The 21,576-nt window shown below is 43.4% G+C and overlaps 1 protein-coding gene across 2 annotated transcripts in view; it reads right to left on the bottom strand.

Moving 5' to 3' along the window:
• C5H10orf71 (chromosome 5 C10orf71 homolog) overlaps positions 1-20,165 on the bottom strand; it is a 42,788-nt gene extending 22,623 nt beyond the window's left edge. For both annotated transcript variants that reach the window (XM_076338689.1, XM_076338692.1), the window contains exon 1: positions 20,056-20,165. The gene's annotated coding sequence lies outside the window, so the exon portion shown is untranslated. The remainder of the gene's footprint in view (positions 1-20,055) is intronic.
• Positions 20,166-21,576: the final 1,411 nt, after the last annotated feature.

The following is a 21,576-nucleotide window of genomic DNA, read 5'->3' as shown; positions in this document are numbered from 1 at the left end:
GCTGCATTTTTTGCTCAGCTCCTCCCATTAGCCAATACAGGCTGAGCTGCACCTGATATCAGGGGAAATGACAAGTAGATCTCTGTCATATTCCTCTCTGCCTGTATCCTCTTCTGGGTCCAGCCTCAAGACAGATCCAGATTTGAACCAACTTCCGTCCTGACAAACCCAGCTGAGCAGATGTAGGTGAGGACAGAAGGGTCCCCAGCACCTAGGCACCAGTAGCAGTCCTGCAGCCTCTTCCCTTGGGACCATTTCTCCACCTTCCTGGAAAAGCTGCTTATCCACCCCTTGTGCAGAATTTGTGCAATGAGGCAGGTGCAGGACTCATCCACAGCCTCTCTCCAGGGCTACTCCATAGGGCTCAAACCTTGCCAGTAGCTGGAGTTTATCGGTCCCAGCTCCAGGGGCTCCTAGAGCTCTGACAAGGACAGAAATTTTTATTTTTTAAGACCTTGGAGCTTTCTCTGTTTGTCCTTATTGCAGCTTTGAATGAAGTCTGACAAAGTAAAAATCCGCTGCAAAAGGAAGCTCTGGAAGAAATTTCAACATGGTTCAAACAAAAAGAAATATATCCTTGATTTCCCCTTTCAGAATTTTATAATATGGTGTTTAATATAATACAATATCAAAATTATTTTCATCTTGCCCTGAGAAAGTAGTAAAAGATATGATTTTCCAACAAACAAAATGCTATGATTCTTCTCTGAAATCAGATTTCTCATGAAACCAACAAGCTTCGCTACATTTCAGCTTTGACTGCATTTGAGATCGCTGGCAGACATTGGTTCCATCACCTTTTTGCCATCTTTTTAGCTCTGTGAATGTGACCTTAAACTCAATTTTAAAAGAATTTCTACAGCCCGATCTGCTCTCCCTGCTGTTGCCCCATCAATACCACCCAGGCTCAGCTGACTCAGAGATGATTCCTCTGGATTCCAGCCCCGAACACTCATCCTAAAACTCTGGGAGGTGCCTGGCCGTGGCACCAGACTGGGGCTCAGCAGCCCTCTTATGGCTTTCAGGGACAGAACGTAGGCTAGAAGGACTCTAAAGACACAGCCTCAGTGACAGTTTTGGCAAGGATGTTAGTCACAACCACATCCTACTTATTTCCCCCAAATCAAACTGACTCTTCAGTCAGGTGCAAAGTCTTGCTTTTGCCGGTAAGGCAGCTGCCTCACATACAATGATCATATCTGCAGAACCCCAAAAAGATGCTTTTGTATAACTGTTTCACTATCAAACACTGCCAGGAGCAGAAGACAGATATAGCAGAAAAGAAACTTAGTACAGGAAATGCTAAACACCAGAAGACAGCTAAATTATTCTGCAAGTAAAGGTTTAATCCTCCAAAGCACTGTTCTACCTGGGACAAATTTTGAAAGAGACAGCACTATTTAAAATAGCCAAAAACCATGTTAGGTACCTATCTGCCCACTGGGCACCAATTTACTTTGGAAATCTTTCCCTTCCAAGCCATCAGGAATTGTCAGTGAAATTTGCAGGGGAGGTTCAGCCTGTCCCAGGACAGGGGATGAAGCAGTCTTTCAGCTAAAGCTTAAGAAGTGGGCATACTTGTGACAGGTCAGATGAGGGAAAAAATGCCTGTAAACAGTCTGAGTGATCTAAAAACTAGTTCTCTTTAAAAACATTATGTAGAAGCCAGTGACATTTAGAGATATTAGGACAAATGCATTACGTATTTTATAAACATAGCTATAATCCATCTAATTTAAGAAAAGAGGTTGGAGGGATGTGGAGTTACTGGCCTAGCATAAATATTTCCTATTTACAAATCACAAAGCAAAAACTGGAGACCACAGGCTAATTAAAATAGCTGGACAGCAATGATGGGAAACTTAAGGTGCTATTTTTAGGGGATCATATGAGAGCCCAAGCAGCTAGAAGTCTAGTCAACCTAGAGGTGTCACATGGCTGCTCACAGAGTCCTTTGCACTGTATCACCCCACCACAGACAAGGTGAACTGGCCAGTATGATTTTTGTTCCAGCACCCCACACCCCCATCCAGATTTCATGCGATACTTTGCATTTCACACAACACGTTGGATGAATTCCCATGAAAGTCTCCCTAGAACCACTGGCCCTGTCCTGTGCCAGGTTCCTTTGCAACCGAGAGATGGGTTTTGGGCAGTGTTTGCAGGGCTGACTCCCCCCAGACGCTGGGGAATACTAATGTTTTACAAGAGGAAATTGTGTTATGCTGCAGTACAGCTGGTACTGCAGACGTAGCTGCGGTTCAAATGCGGGCTTATCGCTGGGTGGGGAGGGGTGAAGAGAGAAAAGATAAAACGTTAAAACTTTTTATAGGCTAGTGAGTTTGCCTGGGTCACTGGGCTTTCATTTTGTGTTTTGCAGAATACACTTGCTGTGGGCCAGGAAGAGGAAACAGTGAAGCACAGCAGAAGAAAATACGAGAATTTTATTCCTCAGCAGTCATGAAGTTTCAAAACATATCTGCATTATCTCAAAAACTCATAGCACTGCAGAATGTGTTCAGAAAATACTGGGGTGCAAAATGTCTACCTGCACGGTTTTGTGCTGGAGCACTGGTGGGCAGTGAGGGGAAGGCCAGCTTGGCTTAGGAGAGAGGTTTCAGCCCACATGTGAATCAGACAGGGAAGGAATTTAAATTTGCACTTCATCCTTCTCAAACCAACTCTCTTCCTAGCTCAAAACACTTCCCAGAAAAGGAGTATTGTCAACCACAAAACGTTTTGAAAAATATTTCAGTTTTGCATATCTTGGCAGAAAAATGGGCACCACTAGCATGCAAGCCACAGCAAACACAATCGCCTAACCTGTTTCCAGTCCACTAGCAGATCAGAGCGCTCCAGTTAACTGTGAAAAGCAACATAGCTTTTTGCCTTTTTCCCATTCCGGTAATCCGAGGAATTATAATACTGTATTTCTAAAATGATATGACTTTAAGTCACATTTCAGAAGAGCAAGTAATCTAAAATTGGCATTCAGTAAAACAGGAAGCACTAGAGAGAGAACTAGAAGTTTATGCCCAGCCTTTCAGAAAAAGCCACTGTGTAATTGTTCAAGGTTTGCTGAATATCAGGAATGGAAGATTAACAAGCCAACAGATGGTGATGCAGTGAGATTATCAGTGTTAGTGGAAGGAGTTCACGCAAACACAGAAAGGCCAAGAAAAGCTAAAAACCTGGTCTGAAAGATAGCAAATGTGCTCCTCTGCAGAACAGTGCTAAATAATGACTGAGAAGAAAGGAGCCAAACGAGGAACAGAAAGCAACCGCTGCAGAAAAGCGAGAAAACAGAAATGCGGCAATCAGAAACAGAGCTCAGTCATGCAGATTCGCTGCAGAAATCAGTCGCAGCTCCTCTGCCGGCAGTGCACCTGGGCTAGTCGACAGCCCAGGACCTGGCTGCAAGGTCCTGGGCACAATCTCCCTCGGGAACTGGGTGGACTGGAAAACTAGGGATGGATCTTCATCCTTTCCCTGTAGCTGAACTTGGAGAATAGGGACAGTGAGATATGCGGAGTAGATAGGAAGAAAGCATCAGAGAACCCCCTAAGAATCCTCAAGGTCTAAAAACTACGACACAACCCCTTAATGAGGATTAACCAGATGAGTCCCAGGTAATCAGAGGCTACTCTTAGCAGAGGAGTGATTCCTGGGACTGAAATTCACTGTACCAAATGTACTAAAGCGGTTGGTATTAATAAACTGACAAATGCAAACAAAAGAATTCTTCTTTAATCTCATTCCATTAAGGAAAGGACATGTGGTTTGAATTATGATCATATAAACCACTGACTTCAGGCACTTTTTAAAGGTTTGTAGTCTGCAAAACTCATTAGAAAATTTATGCCGTCAAATATTTGAAGAAATATATAATGGGAATAAACAGATAAATATTGCCTTTTAAAAAAATGTCACAACTGCTTTCCTTTAAACTTTACAAAGGCATTTTAGGCAAAAAGATAAACATAAAACAAATAATAAGATTATTACTGATGAAAATTCTAATCCTGCAAACACGTATGTGATTAATTATCTTCCTACAGAGATCAGGGGCCCTTCTCTTAGGAACAAAATTAAACATGTTCACAGAATCAGGGCTCTAAGCAAATCCATAACGTCACTCATATAGATATTCACAGTGATTTCAGCAGAAGTGTTTACACATAATGTAGAGCACAGATTGAAGCATTTAAGCACTGCAAGCTCAAAGTGCATTTTTATTGCAATCTTTTTGTTAGTGACAGAAAGTATTGCTGTTTCAAAATACAGCAGTAATTCCCAAATCCAAGCTGTATCTGAAATCCAGTAAGAAAATGACTCTGTATGCAGGTAGGCCTGAACAAGGAGGCAAGGTTTGATGTTTCCACTGATGACACTTTCAACAGTCTCCATGTCATTTGGTATCACAAGTCCCATTGATTTCAATATTCCAACCCTGCCGAAGGACAATAGACCCTCAGACATTTCAATGTGACGCACGGAAGCTGGATATTTTGGAAATTGATGTTGACTGCAGAAGCAGCCTGGCAGATACGGCTAAGCCCGCTCCAATCAACAGAAAACCTTGCAGAGACATGAGTGGGAGCTGGAACATGCTCTGTTTGCTTATTGCTTTAAAGACGGAGTTTGTGCTGTCCTCACAGAAGGGGTGCTAATGAGACCTTGGACTGGTCTTTTTCCAGCCTAGTTGAGCATGACAAGCGTGAAGTATCTCAGTAGAAAAAAAAATCTCTATGAATTCTGAAAGTCTACAGATTTTTAGGAAAACAATTGAAGAAACAAATACAAAACTTCCATGTTAGTAATGCAAGACCAGGAAATACAAAGAAAGAAAAGAACTGGTTGTGTAAATAGAAATGAGTAAAAATTAAACGTTATTTAAACAACAGTATTTACATTGTTCAACATTAGATGCTCTGATTTATGGTTAATTCCAGTGTCCTGGTTCACATTTTCCTTTTTACCTTTCACAGCTTTACCATTTATTTTGGCATCAAGGTAAAAAATGGTAGTCACCAAATTCTCATAGTTGCCTTCAAAAATCATTTGCAGACTCAGTTTCCACAGGATACTTCAGAAATGATCATACAGTCCTTATGTTTACTATTTGAGTTACATTAGTTTGTGAAGTCCATGAGATTTTAGTAATAGTCATCAAGTATATTAGGGGTTTCCAGTGTGGCCAGTACCAGAGTAAGCAAGCACCTAACCTTGCACTCAGAGAAGATGATCTATAACTCCAGGTCCCATGCACACCGGGTCCTGTTGCTTAAGACAAAAAAAACCCAACAACTGTCAATTTGAATAAAATCACGCTGCAAAACACATAGAGATTCATATCAAATACTTCTATTGGAATGCTTTCCTGATCTCACCTTTGGTTAAACATCTACAACATGTTGTGTAGACATGGTGTTAGATTCAGAGTAACTAAACTGTATGTTCAAGGTTACACTGGGAATCTATAGAAAAGCCAAGAAGATAATCCAGCTCTCTCCTCTTCCAGCATTATGGACTATTCATCAGCTTATGCTGAGTCCTAGATGGGAAAACCTCCAAGGGATGATTTTTATTAGCACATTCTGCCTTCTGCAAATTACTATGGTATGATCATAATGCCTTTGTGCTTTTGTCTACCTACTGGTAGTATTTAGAAAGTGCCTATTGCTCTTGAGCCTAGAGCTGCATAAACAACAACAATAATAATTAATAACTTTTGCAATTATCTTCTGCCAAATGAAATCTCATCTTCAGCTTCAACTGGATACATTCATCTGTCTTAAGTTGTTGTCTAGGGTTGCTATGCACTATCTAACTGTTGGTATGTTCCATCCCAAAGGTGGCTCTTTGGGAAACTTTGATGCTCTATAAATAGAAGATGATATTATTATTATTAAAATTATTATTGGGAGGGGGCAGGAATGCAACAATTCACCCTCAGGGGACAGAGACGCTCAAGAACACTTGTTTCAGTGTTTGAATGCATGGATGGTTCACAGTCAGTGGTGTGAGGGAGACAAAATCTCTAGCACAATATATGCTGTATGAGCAAGAAGATGAGATCCAGTGGACGGAATCTATCACACCCAGTGCTGGCCCTTTACAAGTTTAAACTGGCCATCTAGGCTCCCTTTCTCATCAATGGAGGGTAGCAGACAACTCTGGGAGGTTTGAAATGCCTTTCTTCCTGCAGGAAGGATCATGGTCTCGGGACACGGTCCTCCCCATGGATGAGAGAGGAAGCCTACCTGACCGGCTTAGCCTAGGCACCAAGTGCTGAGACATCTGAAGAGAGGTGGCAGAACTCTGGCCCCCAGAAAGGGGGCTGAAACCCAGCAATGGCTGAGATCCCCACAGTGAGGAAATACAAACGAAATACGCACAAGAGGAGATGTAAAGGGAGCGGGGATACCGGGAAAATCCTACAAAAATAAGGAAAGAATAAAGGGAAAACTAAGAGCAACGAAACAACCAAAGTAATTGTTTTTCTTCTAAACTTTGTGGGTCTGTTCCTATTTCTGTTGACTCCTTGTGAATTTTCTGGCAGGAAATATGAGCAGATTAAGATTTTATAGGATCAGATCAAAGGCGCCTAAATGAATTAAGCATTCTCCTCTAAGTCCCTTCATTTCAGCCTTCCTAAGCAAACCACACTAAGCTGTCACTCTGCCTGAGAAGCCCTGTGAGCAGCCCTGCTGTGCTCTCAGTGCCAGGCAAGCACCGTATCCCCGGGCTGCCTTTGCCGTAAGCTTTTACTTTCAGACCCAAGTGTCATTCTTGAACACTGTAATGCAACGGGATTTTAGAGCTAGGCTAAAAAGAGGAAGAGAGAAGGTAGACACTGAAACCGCTGGCAAATTTGAGCAAGACAGGGTGCCATCTCTTGCCAGCCACAAGTTCACACAAGCGAAGGGTGTTATATTTCACTTAGTATCAGTCAGGAAACAGCGTTTCACCCAGAAAGATGAACTAAAGAGATACGTACCCTGACATCCTCACAGAGAAAATCTGCCTGTGCCGATGGCCGCCTTCCCCTACTGTGGCTAGGAGAGTGTGAAATGGCAGGGCCATGGCGGCGCGTCCTGTGTGAGCGAGGGGTGCTGAGCAGCGCTGGCAGCGATTCTCCCAGGACTGACACCTAACCTGCCTCCCCTCGCCCCACAGCCCGCCAGCGCTGGGGGTGTTGCAGCACGACAGCATAGCTTCCCCTCCTACATAATCAGGTGCCTAAAGGACCTTTCGGGCAGAGCCCATGCTGCTGACAGGAGTGACAAGCAAACATTGCCTTCGCCTAAAAAGACAGGTGCTAGTTTCCAGTTAAATGAGCCTTGAAGTCTGTTTCCTTTCACTGTTCATTTGACAGCCCTGGAAAAAGTGCATGTCCTCAGCTCTCAGTGTGCTGAGCACAAGGGCTGGAGGACGGAGGAGAGAGTGGCAGTGGCTTGGCCCCACTTCAGCAGCTCTGTGCCTGGAAGCAGTGAGGGGCATGAGTAGTTACAGGTCAACTCTTCACTCATCAAATGAAAAACTTGCCTTAACCGTACCTCATTTTTCTCCAAAAGAAGTCCAACAAAGGGCTAGGGTGATGCAACCTGCCTCCGCCCAGCCACTGGCAAAGACACCACCAACCAACCTCTCTCTTGCTTGTGCCAAGAGTCAGGGAGCTCAGGTGTCAGGTAAACACTCACACAACAGCACTGGAGCCGATGGTTCGACCAGCAAGGCCTGAAAAAAGGGTGGAAAATCAGTAGCCATGAGAAGTGGCCATTAGCAATTAGGCTTCTGAGAAATGCTGCTTAGAAGATCTTTGATTAATACTACTAAGGACAAGAATCCCTGCCCACCTAGAGCTAAACATTTGCTACTTAGTAAAAATGCCAGGATGGAAACTATTTATGCAGCCTTCATCAAAGAGTCAGATTTTTTTGCAGCCCTCTGTAGGGGCTGCACTGTCCACACGATGGGCCAGGCCATCAAATCCAGGTGGATGTAGGTGCCATGGTTCAGCCCAACCTTCCTCATAGCAGTCTGGCATCTGTCAGGATGTGTCTCAGCAGGTTAGCCAAAGAAAAAGATGCAGGGAGGTCCTTTGTGCATCCATTCAACTTGTCTTTGTGCCAGGTGATCAGCGTAAACCCCAACCTTCTCCCTCACGCAAACCCTATTATTCAGTGTCTTGCAAGAACATCAGAAAAAAATGCCCTGTCTCTGACTGTGGCCAGGATTATCTTTCCACTGGTATTCTTTGCATGGCCTGTAGTTCCTAGATTGTGGAAATGGTAAAAAAAAATCCCTATCAGTTGTCTTTCTTCTAGGCTGAAGAATTCTACTTATTTAATCTCTTCTCATGGAAGAAGATATTCTGCACTTCTCCACACTTCTACTCTCTGTACCTTCTCTAATCTACTCTTACAATCTTTTTGAGGTGACAACAATTACCACAGGCAGTATTCAGAATGGATTTATGTGGGGACACAATACTATTCTTGATCCTTTTCCCAGTCTTCTGTTTGCTTTTCTGACAGCTGAGCATGAAGCAGACATTTTGGAGGCATGAGTCTAGCCTACCAGCACGGAGAGACAGACATCAAAGCCAACACAGCAATACACTTTAGCAAAGCATCTTGGAAATCCCTGCTCTTCTTAGCTCTCTGCCAAGACAGCCTCTCAAGGCTGCCCCATGAGCGTGTGCTGCATCCACAGCAGAGTTGAGGCCTCAGTAGCTCCTGATGCCATGTGTGGAATATACCACCCAGTTTAGCTTGTCCATGATCTCCTTAACTACTCCCAATTCCCCATACCTGACATTAATCCTGGTAACTAGCACTAACAAAAACCTGTTTCTTTTTCCAATGAATTTGCCATTCATTGCCAAAGCCCTACAGATAGGGAGCACTGAACTTGTGCCCATTAATTTGCATTCAGTGGAAACTGTACCACTGGTGCAGGATGAGTCCTGCAAATGCCTAAGCACAGGGATAAAGGAATGAGTCACATGAGGAAAGTTATTTGCAAGTACCTACAACCTAGGCTGGCACTGGTGATTTCAGAGTTTGATGCTACAATCATTACAAGGGACAGCGCTCTGCCAGCCTTTGATGACTTAGCTGACAGGTACAAGATGAAATTGATTGGGCATTTCTAGATCCACGTCTTAGTCCTGGAAGTGTTGCAGAGTTACGAGTATTTGGTCTAGATTGCACTGAACTGAATTCAATCCCACCGAATGCCTTTCTGTTGGCTGCTACTGGGTTTTGGATTACCCAGCTAAGACAGGTGACAACCAAGTCATTTAAGGGCTGAGGTGCCACCTTACCAAGTGAATTTTGCCAGTGTGTGGTGCACTGGGGGGTGTGCTGCAGGGACCTCAATGTGGCACCTAGCACCCTCACTCTGGCACAGGAAGGTATCCAAGCATGGCAGTGGCAGTGCTGTTCAGGGGGAATCAGCTACACCGAGCGGCTGTGTCCCAGGGGCTCGGCAGCTCAGGTGGTGGTGGTCACAGGTGTCTGCACCACACACTGCACCGCAGAGACACACTGCTGACAGCTGGAGTCCCATGGGCTCGTGAGACCTAAGCCCACAGCCTGGGGCAAGACACCTGGGAAAACCTTCCCCTAGAAGTTCTTGCATATCTGTCATGTTGCTAATCATTTTATCCCAAGCATTATCTGTTTGCCTTGAAGTCAGAAATGCCTTCCATTTGTGGAGTTAATTCACAGTCTTAACAACACTAGAAGGCAGGTTTTTGTGGTCAAATATATTGCCACATTAATAACTTCAGAATATTACATGAAGCACAAAAAGAAAAGAAAAGAATAAATTAACAGAAGAAGCCTCATGGCACACTAGAGAATTAAAGTGCCATTTTATTACATACACCTTAGAGTTAAAGTTTTAATTTTCTTTTAAAAGATAGCAATATATAATTTTCATCCTCCATGTTCAAAAACACTTAGAGAGGATGATTTGTTCTTTGTTGAAATCTGCAGGACAAACAAAGCTGTAGTCAAGTGATGTTGACCAAATCCCTGCAATTTCACAGTGATAACAGAATTGTTATTATTGTTTGTATTCATTATTGCTCTAATAAGGGACTTTTCTCCAAGGATCCTGATGTACTTTAAACAGAAATGAGTGAGTCTTCCCTAATCCCTTGTGAGCCGTTACATAGTCTTATTTTACAAAAGGGTTACAAAGGAGGACACTGAGGCAGAGAGGGGTTACTGGCCTTATTTTCACAGGAACTGACTTTGAAACAGTTCCTAGTTAGTGGTTTGGCTCAGGTCAAAGCTCTAGCTCTAAGTCAGAGGCAGCTCCAGGAATTATTTCCAGCCCCCTGCTTGGGACATGCCTCCCCGTCCAGATGTATAGCTGCATACGTTCATACAGTGTAAGTACAGTAAGCGCTGCCACTTGCGGATTGCACTTGCTCTGCTGAGCCGGCGCTGAGGAGCTTTTAAAAGTGGAAAGGCATTCAGAGGCATCTTTTTCTTTTACAAGCTGCAGACATTTGCCTCTTAGCGAAGAAGGTCACCAACCAGGCATAGAGATCTCGGTGGATATCACTGTAGCACAGTTTCCAAATGGCTCCTCGATCCAGCAGCTCTCCCCACTGCCTTATATTGCAGACCAGCAGAGCTATATTTGGAGACAGATATAGGGGTTATGTTCCCAAGGGCCTCTGATGGAGTAAGTTCAGAGTATGTTTTCATGATGGACATGCACACATGTGCCCTAGCAGAGTAGAGGTCAGCCATCATTCATGAATATGTGGAGACCACTTACAGTCCAGTTACAGCATATGCTAGTAACACGTGTTCCCCACCCACCCTGCTTTCTCCCCAGTAAGCTGCTACATTTTTAATGCCCCCATTAGCTCTTGGAACAATTGACAGCTTCAAGTCTTTCCCTGCAACGAGCTCCAATGTGGAAACGTCACGCAGCTTTCAATCGCAAGCCAAATGGCTAAAGATTTTGAGACGAGATTTCAATTCCAGAAGAGGAAGCCTGCCCAGTAAACCCTACACCTTTAATATAATTATTAATTATTCATAAACAACTATAAATGCACCTAGCTCCTACAGTACCATTCGTCTTTGGAAATACCCTTGCTGAAATTGCCGGTAGGTGTCTGGGTTTTTCTCTTTCAGTGCATCCGCGCCTAAGGCAAGGTTGCTGGCCCTAATGTTTCTATTGAGAGTCAAAAGATTCAGTGTTTAATGCAGACACAACAGCTTATCCCCAAAACATACCAATTTATATGTTTCTTTTAGCACAAGAAATGATTCTTTCATTTAAAGAGAGGGACAGTGCAGTTAAATGATTTCTACATAAGGCAGTCAGATCTCAGTCCTCCAAAAAACACGTAAGTTCACATTCACAGCTGCAGAAGAAAAACCTGAAGCTGGCTGGTGTTGCAAAGGTTCAAAATGCCAAGCAAACAGAAATAATATGAAGCATCTGCTCTCCTGAAAACTTGTATTTTTAAGAGATGCTGTCAGCCCCACCAGCAATGAAAGATGTGCTCTGGTGTGAGATAAAACGATGTTTCTCTAAGTGCCATATGATTTAGTCTGGGAGCAGAAAATCACCTAAGGCTCTTAATTGAAACATCACCGACAATTACAATTTTGTTATCAAAAGTTGGCTCAGTTTTAGTGGAAATGCCCAGCTATGGAGAGACACAAGCCTGTCCCCTCTCAGGTGGTTCAGCTCTGCAGAGCTATCAGGAACAGAAAGAGGTAAAATCATACTTCTGTCACTGAAGAAAGCCGTGCACGCAGTTTGAACACCAATTTAAATCAATTTAGAAAACAATTTTGTTAAAACAGATCTGTCCCTTGGTATAGTTACTTTGATTTTAGCTTGACAGCACTATTTTGGCTAAGGGACTGACTGAAGAAAGAGCAAAGCAGGTCACTGAAGCTGCAATTACACATGCTGTGCAGATTGCTGTCAAGCCAGTCAGGAGGTTAGTGCCCAGCAGTTTTCTGGCTTAACCTTACTGCCCCGTCTTCCCACTACGGATCTTACTGGCCCCTTTGGATTCCCCAAGCCTGGCTCTGCAGAAACAGCACAGACTGGAAGTCCTCCCAGTAAGAACTTAAACTAAACATCTTTCTGATGGAACTGGGATAGGGAGAAACCACACATAATTATGTTGGCAGACCAGAGAGGACAATAAGCCCCTGGGTAAGTCAGTAGTGATATGTGGTAACCCATACGCTGTAGAAACTCAGACCTCAGTCTGAGCCCTAAGTTATACTGTTTAAAACTTTGCGTATTGTTTGACTTGGTTCAATCGATCGTGACAAACCTTTGTGTAACACACTAAACGTGCAGTCAGATGTGCTCCTGTGGCAAACTACATTACGAGTTTATCACCACCGCCACATATCAACTGAACCATGCTAACTAGCCATGGGCTCATTGCTGCAGCCTACAGCAAATATGATGTAAAATATGTTGGCTTAAATTCCATTGAAATGAGTGATGTTAAACTCATTTAAGTTAAGCCACGCTGACCTGTATGGACATATTCTTACTGTTTGAAACGTTGCTGGCATGCTTAACCAAAATACCAGTAGAAGCTAGAATGCTCTGGGTTCAGTTTTAGCTAACAGACACATCCCCTGCACATGTTGGTTATGGTGAACCATTTAATTTGAGCTTTTGGGAGGCACCAGTATGTTCTCAAAGGTGGAGAGAGATATTTACTGATAGGGAAAGGAAACCAAGTAAGAGAGATATTTGTGTGGTAAGCTGTAGCTAGCTGAAAGTGGTAAGAGAGCTTACTAATTTTAATCTTAAACAACAGTTGCATTTGGAGTAAGAAATGTGTCTAAACTGCTAATTTTCATGCTGTGGTACTGTCAACTGCAGCAAGGCATTATAGAGAACTCTGGCTACATGAAACCTTGGGGTAGTTATCTCCCTGTTGCTATTGTGTTCCTTTCTTGATTGTGCCCTTCCCAACTGGGACATGGCCCGGCAATGAGCTGTGCTTCCAGACCAGGGAAAGGGTTCTCCATCATGCCACACATACCTGTGGGTGCAGGCTGCATAACCCTGTCCCACTGTCAGGATATGATTCTGATACTGCTTTCAGTTCATGTAAGGTTTATCTCCACTTTTTGCAGATGAGCAAGAAGATAGCATCCTTCCGCTCCCTGTCTCCTTCTCTCCCCCTTTTACTCTCACAATTTCTAAAGGGATAACACATGCTTTTGCTTTTTCCCACTTGGGAGCAAATAAGTTAGTTACCCACAACTTCCAGCAGGAGCACTTTGGACAAATACATTTCAACTTGTTGACAATGTGCTTTTGTAGGTTACCATTCACAGTTATACTCCAGCATAACAAATGAATGACAAACTCTCGTAAATATGAAGGAAACCAGCATGAGAACATTACCAAAACCAGCTCACTGATATAAACCTTCGAGAAACTTCTGCTGCAGAGAAATGTTCTGGCAAAAACTCCACACATTGAAGTCTTTCCCCTGTGAGATCACAAAAGTTAAGAAAATGGGTCATGAATCCCATCAGTGAAGACACCCACCCACTAAAGGTCTCTATTCAGTCAGCTAGGTAGACAGAAAAAAAATAGAATATTTAAACACAGCTAGATGGAGGCGGAGAGTTTTATTTTTACAGTCCTACATGGCTGGAGAGAGCCCTGGGACCACTGAGTGAAGTCCTGATCCTCAGTACCCAATCTATCTCCTGAACAACTCTCCCAACACCAACAGCAGCTAGGGGAGACCTTGATGATGCGACTTCTTTCCTGCACTTTCTGAATTGCTTTGGTTTTCAAGTAAGTCTACGGTACCATAAATGCTTGATTTAGGTAACATCTGCCTTGATGACTTCATAAGGGAAAATGCTCTGTGAGGACACATCTCTTTGAGAAGGGGTGAGTTGGGGGATGTACATGAGGAAAGACTGCCTACATCAGGATCCCAGAGCAGGTGCTGCGGGTAAGGCACTTCCAGCTCTTCACTGCCTGGGCCATGGGGCTGGCGCTCTGCAATCAAGTCACTCATTGCTCTCTTGAACTTAGACCCTGCAGGCAATGCCAAAGCAAGCAATCAGACCTCACCCCTTTATCTTCATGCTCACACTCCAAAGTCCTATTTTCAAAAACAATGTGAGCACTTAGGAGAGTAAGTCCCAATGAAAATGACTCTTTGCAAGTGGCACTAAATCTCTTTGGCACTTTCAGAGTTGTATCTTGACCTCTGCTTGTGCAGTATGGCCAGCAAACACTTTTATCCAGCTGCTGACAGCCTATCTGCAGAGCGCAGCTCCTCAGGCTCCTAGAAAAAGTTCATTTCTAAACAAGACGAAGCCAAAACTGATCTAGTGTTAGCAATAGACCAGCTCTGAGAAGGAGGTTGGGCAAGAGACCCTGGAGCTTCCTTGCTACTAATGTTCCCATGATTTCTACAGCTCAGGAAGGAGAAGGTGCTGGCAAGATTCCACATCAGTCCTTCAGCATGGGAGAGTCTAGTCTTCTCTAACATCCTTCAACACAAAGATCCCCAGATTATCTGCAACCCAATTTATTTCAGTCTCTGCAAATCACAATGAGTCCAGGGGCTGAAACACACCAGAAGGTAACAAAAAGTCTCTCCTCTAAGTCTTCCCTATCAGGGATTTCAGAGGGAAATGCGAGATGCACCTATTCCATTGTGGTAGGAGAAGACTTTGAGATATGCAGTCTTCAGATCTATGTTGGGAAGGGCAGGGCATGCCCTTCTCCTGAGGAAAAAAAGAGAGAAAGAAGGCATTTTTGTTGAAGACTAACAGATTAGACATTTCTGCTGTAATACCATGAAGTTCAAGGGAGATTGTATGCGTGCTCAGAGGAATGAGCAAATCTTTGTAAATGCTGATAGACTGTAAATAAAGGAAGGATGTATTAATCATCACTGCCATCAAACTCTGGGATAAATCTATCTTTGTATTATTTGGATTAGGCTCTGTCATTAGTTTAACCTTGCCATTTTTAGAAATTATTAGAGTTTTATAGCAGGTCTGAAACTCTATGCCAATGAGACTGTGATTTTAATGCATATTAATGGGACAAATGGGGGAGGGGAAAGGAAGTTGGTGTGATTCCCTTATAGAGCAGAATGCTAAATAAGAAGATTCCAGCTGTGCAACAGGAAAGTTAAAATGGTTTGTTTGGATCATTAATATTGCAATGAAAACTAATTAAACCTAGAGCTACAAGGAGGAGCTCATTAGAGATTTGAATAGAGGCAGCACAGCACTCAGCAGTCTCCAGTTTTAGCAGTTTCTTTTATCACACCAAGTGGGATAGCAGGAGTTCACTGAACAGATAGAGGAGAGTCTGAAGAGCCAAGGGGATATGGATGCCCAGTCCAGGGGATGCAACTGCAAGAGGTACCTGACTGCTACAGGCCTTCTTTGGAAAATGCTGTGTCAGTTTTGTAGCTCTGTAGAATGAGCCAAGCCCTTTTACTGGGTCTCTGCTCAGACTGACATCGCTGTGCTCTCTACTTTCACCTTCAACTCCAGCCTTGCCTCCTGCAGAGTTACGACTTTGTCCCCTTGTCTGACCTGACATTTGAAACTTTACCTAAAACTTCCTTAGCCAAAGAGCCCCAAAAGCTGCTTTAAAAAGTATATCTACTTGTATATCATTGGTCCCTCTATGCCTGCCCCTGGCCATGGCACTTCATAGTCTGTAGTTTTAGTGTTGTTACCGTAAGTCGGCAGATGAACAACTCTCTAAGACTCAGTTTGGAGTTTTAGAAAGCAGGCATTCTTTATTGTGGCGCCGGGTGCAAGGTGGAATTTCCACAAATCAAGCACACCTAAGCCGAGTTCACCGTTACAAATATACACAGAAATTTTAAGGTAGTACACTCCCAGTTACAATGATTGGTTAGTGATTTACATATAATTATAATATCGGTTGTGTCATTCTCTTCTGTTACTACGCTTGTGCAGGGGAAGGGTCTTCACCTGGGCAAGGGTCTTCTTGACCTGTGGGTGTGTTTTTTATTATTATAATGAAGGCAGTTCACTTCAGGACACCTTAAAAGTAAGTTTTGTTGCCAAGTTGGCCAAATAAATACCTCCCTTGCCAGGTTGTCAAATAGCTCATCCTATATGCAATAGAACCTAGGGGCTGTGGTTATGGTCTAGAGTCCAGAGAATAGGGACTTCAAGCAACACAGCCTCAGATAACAAGTAACACAGCAACCTGTTTCAACCTTGTTGAAATCAAGATGTTCCTATAGTTGCTATTCATTATTAAACACAAAATATAGAAAGATTCAATAAAAACTTATGATAATCTTCAACAGTGTGACCCTTAGTTTTGCATTTCCTTTCTTCTTTACCATGTCATGCCATGCCATGCTGCTTTTGCTATAGCCAGAGAAGGTGTCCCTGCTCTGTGAACATCAGCATCCTCCTACAGCTATTTAACTCTTCTCACCTCTGACACTCTTTCCCTCGCCCACAGCCTCCCTACATCCCAACCCCCACAAAACCCTGCTCACAGCTCCACAGAGAAGCCCAGTGATACAAGACTATATCAAACTCTTCCTTAGATGTTTGTCTCGGGAGTGAATAATGATCAGATTGGGCCTCCCTAAGTCTTGCATCCTTGCAGCCTCAAGTAAATACTGCAGCCCCAACTAAGCTGTTGCTTATCTGTGCTAAGTGCTGGTAACAGTGCTTGCATTTCACCCCAATAAAGGCTGCAAGGATGAGAGAATGAGCTCTTAATGCTGATCATAAAGGACTTCGTGGGGGGAGGGTCCTCACAGATGAAAGACACCTTGTAATTTTACTAATGTTGCCTAAATGTTGCTGGATTGGGCTCTTGCTGGTGACCTGGGAAATTTAAAAATCCTTTAGCCATAGAGAAAACAAAATAAGATCCTAAACCATGTAACTCAGGCGAGAATTTTCCTTGGTGAGTTAGATAACCAAATGCCAAAGAAACATGTTAGGAAATGAACCCTTGCCTCCCTTAATTGCAGCGTCAGACCATTTGAACATGGGGATCACTGAAAACCCTCCCATTTTCAAGTCACTATAGGAGGTGCTGACTCAGGTTTTTATTAATTTTCTCCATCTTTGGGCATCAGGGAAATAAATTTTGAACAAAACCTTCTGCTGCATTCACTGTTAGGAGACAGTACAGCCAAAGGGGTTGGCAGAAAAAGAAAAAAGCTCAGAAAAGGAGAAAACAGACAATTAATACTGAAGATCCCAAGAGATGAGAATGGATCCAAGCAAGTCAGCAGGACATCAGCTCCAGCCCAGCCTGCATTTCCAGGCAGGTGTTATCAAGGCATGGACTTCCCTAGATAGCCAAGGAGAAGAAAAACATGGAAAAATGCTGTAAAAGTAAAAAGAAATCACTTGAGATGCAAAATTAATTTTCAAATACGACATCTAGGCATCAGTTTACTCCATCTATGCCAGTAAAGACCCTCAAGAAACGCCTCTGCTGCAGCATTTCATGGTGGGAGGCAGAGAGAGGCTGTTGGACGATGAAGAATATTGCACACCCTGCAGAGTCAAACCCGTTGCACACCCCCAGTCAGTGCCGGCAGCCACGGGGTGCAGGGACTTCCGTGCAGGCACTGGAGAGATGACAGATGCCTCCTGTCTGTTTAGCACTGTGTAACAAAACAAGCTGAAATGCTTTACAGAAAAGCTGCCAGGCAGAACCCAGAGCTGTGTGCTACAGGCAGAAACAGCCCCAGAGGCTGGAGGAGTGGCATCTCTGTGAAGACCTCTCCCCCTGGCATCCCAGGAGTGGATGGCGGCATTTAAGGATACTCATCACCAAAGGGGGATGACTTTGATTTTCTGTGGCCAACAGGTGCATATGTAGATACGATCTCTTCCTCACTCCTCACCCTGCAAACTCCTGCTTTGCTGAACCCATGAAGAGACTTGGTGTCCATAGGCAGGCTCAGGTTACAGCAAGCCCACAGAGAGAATAAAAGCCCAAGTGAGGCAAAAGTGTACTTCAGACTGCCTTTGAACACAGGAGTCCCAATCTAAATTTAGATGCACGGATATACCCTGGACCAGATTTATACAAACCCTGCAAAATTCACACCAAGAGACCTGAGGTAATGTTATCTGTACTGTTGCCACTTTTTCCCTGGGGGAGAAATAGGTGAGTTTGTGATGATGGCACTTCCGCCTCCTAATAGACTGCAATCCTGAAAACCTACATTGCACTTTCTATTTTCCCCTCTCTGATGCTCCCCCTCAACCAAAGTCCTCAACAGCATAGTTTTGGAATGACAAATATCTGCCCAGGCTTGAGTGACTGCAGTAACCTCACATTCCCTTTTCTGGTGCAGCTTGCATAGTACAAATTCACATAGTTCAAAGTCAGCCCTTGAATACTTCACATACTGGTTCTGCTCCTTCCTCCCCAGACATCAACAACTTTAAGCAACCCTGTATTGCCCCTGAACTGGTCCGTCTGATATACTTTTGATTGACAAACAAGGACAGTGACAAACAAGGGGGAAGGAAACCAAGAAACATGTTATGGCCAAGGACTTGATTTCCACAGAGCAATGAAGACCAGAGAACACATTAACTTCATATAAGCTGTGATCAATGGCCACCTCGCATTTGTTGCCCACCTCATAAGGCTTTTAAGGACATCTTCAAATAAATCTAATTCACAAGGTGCTCTGTATGAGAGGAAACGGGAGTGGGAGACTGCAAGCTCGATAGAGATGGACAATGCAGTGGAATGGCATCTACCTGAATCTGTGGCACTTCAAGGATTTAGTGGGAAAGCCAGTCTTGTTTCAGATCCCTCCCATGAGATTAATTTGTGTTGTGATGCAGGCAAACGTTAGTAACATAGTCAGAGTTGAATGCCTTGGCTGCACTCGATCACACCTAGTGATGATTTTACTACCAAAGTGACTATGTACTGAGATGCTGTTTCTGCTAATTGTCCATCATTAATACTGCCTCCATAAGAAAGACCTCAAGCCTGATCCATCAGAAAGACAGCATTGGTTAGATTCTCCAACCTAATTTAAGTATCTTAAACCATAATGTAGGTGCTTAAATTCCTATTGAAGGAGCTAAAACAGATGTTTACATACCTAAATCTATATATAAGTGCTTAAAGAAAGCAGGGAGGTAACTAGAAACATATTTAAGTCTCTCATTTCAGGCATCCAAATTTGGAGTTTGGTGCCCTTCTTCCTCGTTTGTCCATAAACATCTCTCCACTCACTCTGCTTGGCACGCCAGAGCAAGGCAGGCACAGCCCCACCATGCAGAGACTGAGATTTTGGAGAAGCCTCTGTGAGGGGCTGAAAGCTTTCAGCTTTCCCCAGCACCATGCACAAGAGCAAAATGACTGTCTTCACAGGCAGATAATGTATTTGGGGGAAATCTGCATGGAAATGAATGATGAATGGTTGTTTTATTTTAACTTGGTAATGATAAAGATTGCATAATGACTTCTAGTGCTTTTCAGTATTTGTTAAATGTAAAAGGAAAAAAATCACATCATTCTAATCCCGAAGCAGAGCAACTGGCTTGTTTATGCCTATTATATTCCGTTAAAGATGCAATATCTTCTTTATCTCAAGAGAAGTCCCAGCTTATTTATGCCTAGTTTAAGGACAAATATTAGTTAGCACCAAAATGGGATGCAGTTAAGTCTAATGTCATGTCACCAGCAGTGCTCATATTATAAACAAAGTAAGTGGCAATTACTTTGAGGCAGAACTGGATAGTTTGTTCAAGTGGCTCTGCTTTACGTGCATTCAAAGTTTGCTTCCAACAACAGGATTTCAAGAGTAAAGCGCAACATGTTCATACATTTGAGGAATAATATAAACACGCTGTAGGAGCCCGTTTGTCCCCTATTCACTAGTCATTGCTGCCCTTGACTAGCAGTCTGACACCAAATGATTCCCTTATCATTAAAACAAAAAACCAACCAAACATACATCAAAAAAAAATCCAAGCTGAACATTTCTACTCAGAAACTTACCAGGCTTTCTTGTGGAAGTTACATATCCAACATTTCATGTCCCCTCTTTTGATGGTTGAACTGACTAGTCAAAAAAATAGAATCCCTGGATGCATCAAATCTTTGCTGTGCCAGTGCAATGGATCATTCTGTCCTCTGGTTACAGCATATCATGAGAATGCAATTCAGCGGGTGATCCAGCCAAGAGAGGATAACAGGGACATGAACTACCTGAATTACAACTCTTAGGGGGCACTGCATCTACATTCTCAAAAGGAACAACTGGTGTTTTTCAGGAGTTCGTTCCTTTCCACATTTACGGCACATTTTCTTGAAAGATTTATTCTGTTGAAAACCCTATTTTACACCTAGGAACAGAAGAGAAAAAAAAAGTTTCACCCATTCCAACACCCACGTTCCTTAGTGGGTCATTTGGAGGAAACAACCTGCAGACCTTTGGCCGTAAAGAAACCGACTTCCCCTGCGCAGGAGGAAAGCAGCAACGGACCCTGAGCCTTCCATACATTGCCTAGCCACTAAAGTGGCTTCACTTTGTCAAAGTCCAACATGCTTATACTGAGTACAGGTGGACAAGAGATACAAGAATATTGGATGGGAATTGGACATACTTTACCCTTTCTTTCTCTGCTCTGAATTTTCCTGGGCTCTGCATTTTGCTCCACCACCACACATGCCACCTTCAAAAAGTAAACACCCAGCCATTTTCAGAGGCTGCTTAGGAACGTTCTAAGTTATCATCATACACTTCAAAGGTATTTTAAGACACAGCTGAGTGTATCAGAATGTGCAACAACGACAAAGCTGGGCTGCCTGGGATGCTTTGTTCATGCCGTATGAAAACCTACATAGGAAAAATTCCAGCAGTGCTGCCTCAGTAAAGGAACTTTATCAACACAGAGCCCTCCAGCGACTGAGACACTTGATAATCAGAGGAGCAGACAATATCATTCAGTGAGTACTGGAGCTTTCGTTTAGGCTCCAGTCCTAAACTCATTGCTCAGAGAGCCAAACTCTTCCCCAAGGACATCTTTAATCAGCTTTGTGGGATTGTTTCTCCCTGCCACAGCCTCCAAGCTCTTCTAGCACCTTTCCAAATGCTAGAGTATCTCCACTGTGACTTACAGTGCTTCAGAGAATATACAGTATGTGGAGGAATCTCCTTCTCCAGTAGCTCACTCAGATAGATGTGAGCAATGAGACAAATGCAATGTAGAGAGGTTTTCCCACAGGATTCTGAAAGTACTGAAATCCACATGCTCTATGAAGAGGGTCCCTTCTCTCCCTGAGCAGACTCTTAACTCCAGTCTGGAGCTGACCTGTACAGAGAGGAGCTGTTAGCCAAAGCCAGCCAAGGAGAACAAGCAGACACCTCCTGCCCCAGCCAAACCTAGCTTTCTGATGGAGTTGGACCAAGTGGTGAAAGGCACCTGCTGATGTATATGAGCAGCTTTGCTGGGATTAATACAAGTTTGTTCTGTGTTTGGCACAGGGGGTAGATAATAATTAAGGCCTGTTAGTCCC

This window comes from Aptenodytes patagonicus, chromosome 5 (assembly GCF_965638725.1).
Source record: "Aptenodytes patagonicus chromosome 5, bAptPat1.pri.cur, whole genome shotgun sequence".
Taxonomy (NCBI): Eukaryota; Metazoa; Chordata; class Aves; order Sphenisciformes; family Spheniscidae; genus Aptenodytes; species Aptenodytes patagonicus.
Note: the sequence above shows the minus strand (reverse complement) of the source record. Positions and strands in the feature narration are given on the sequence as shown.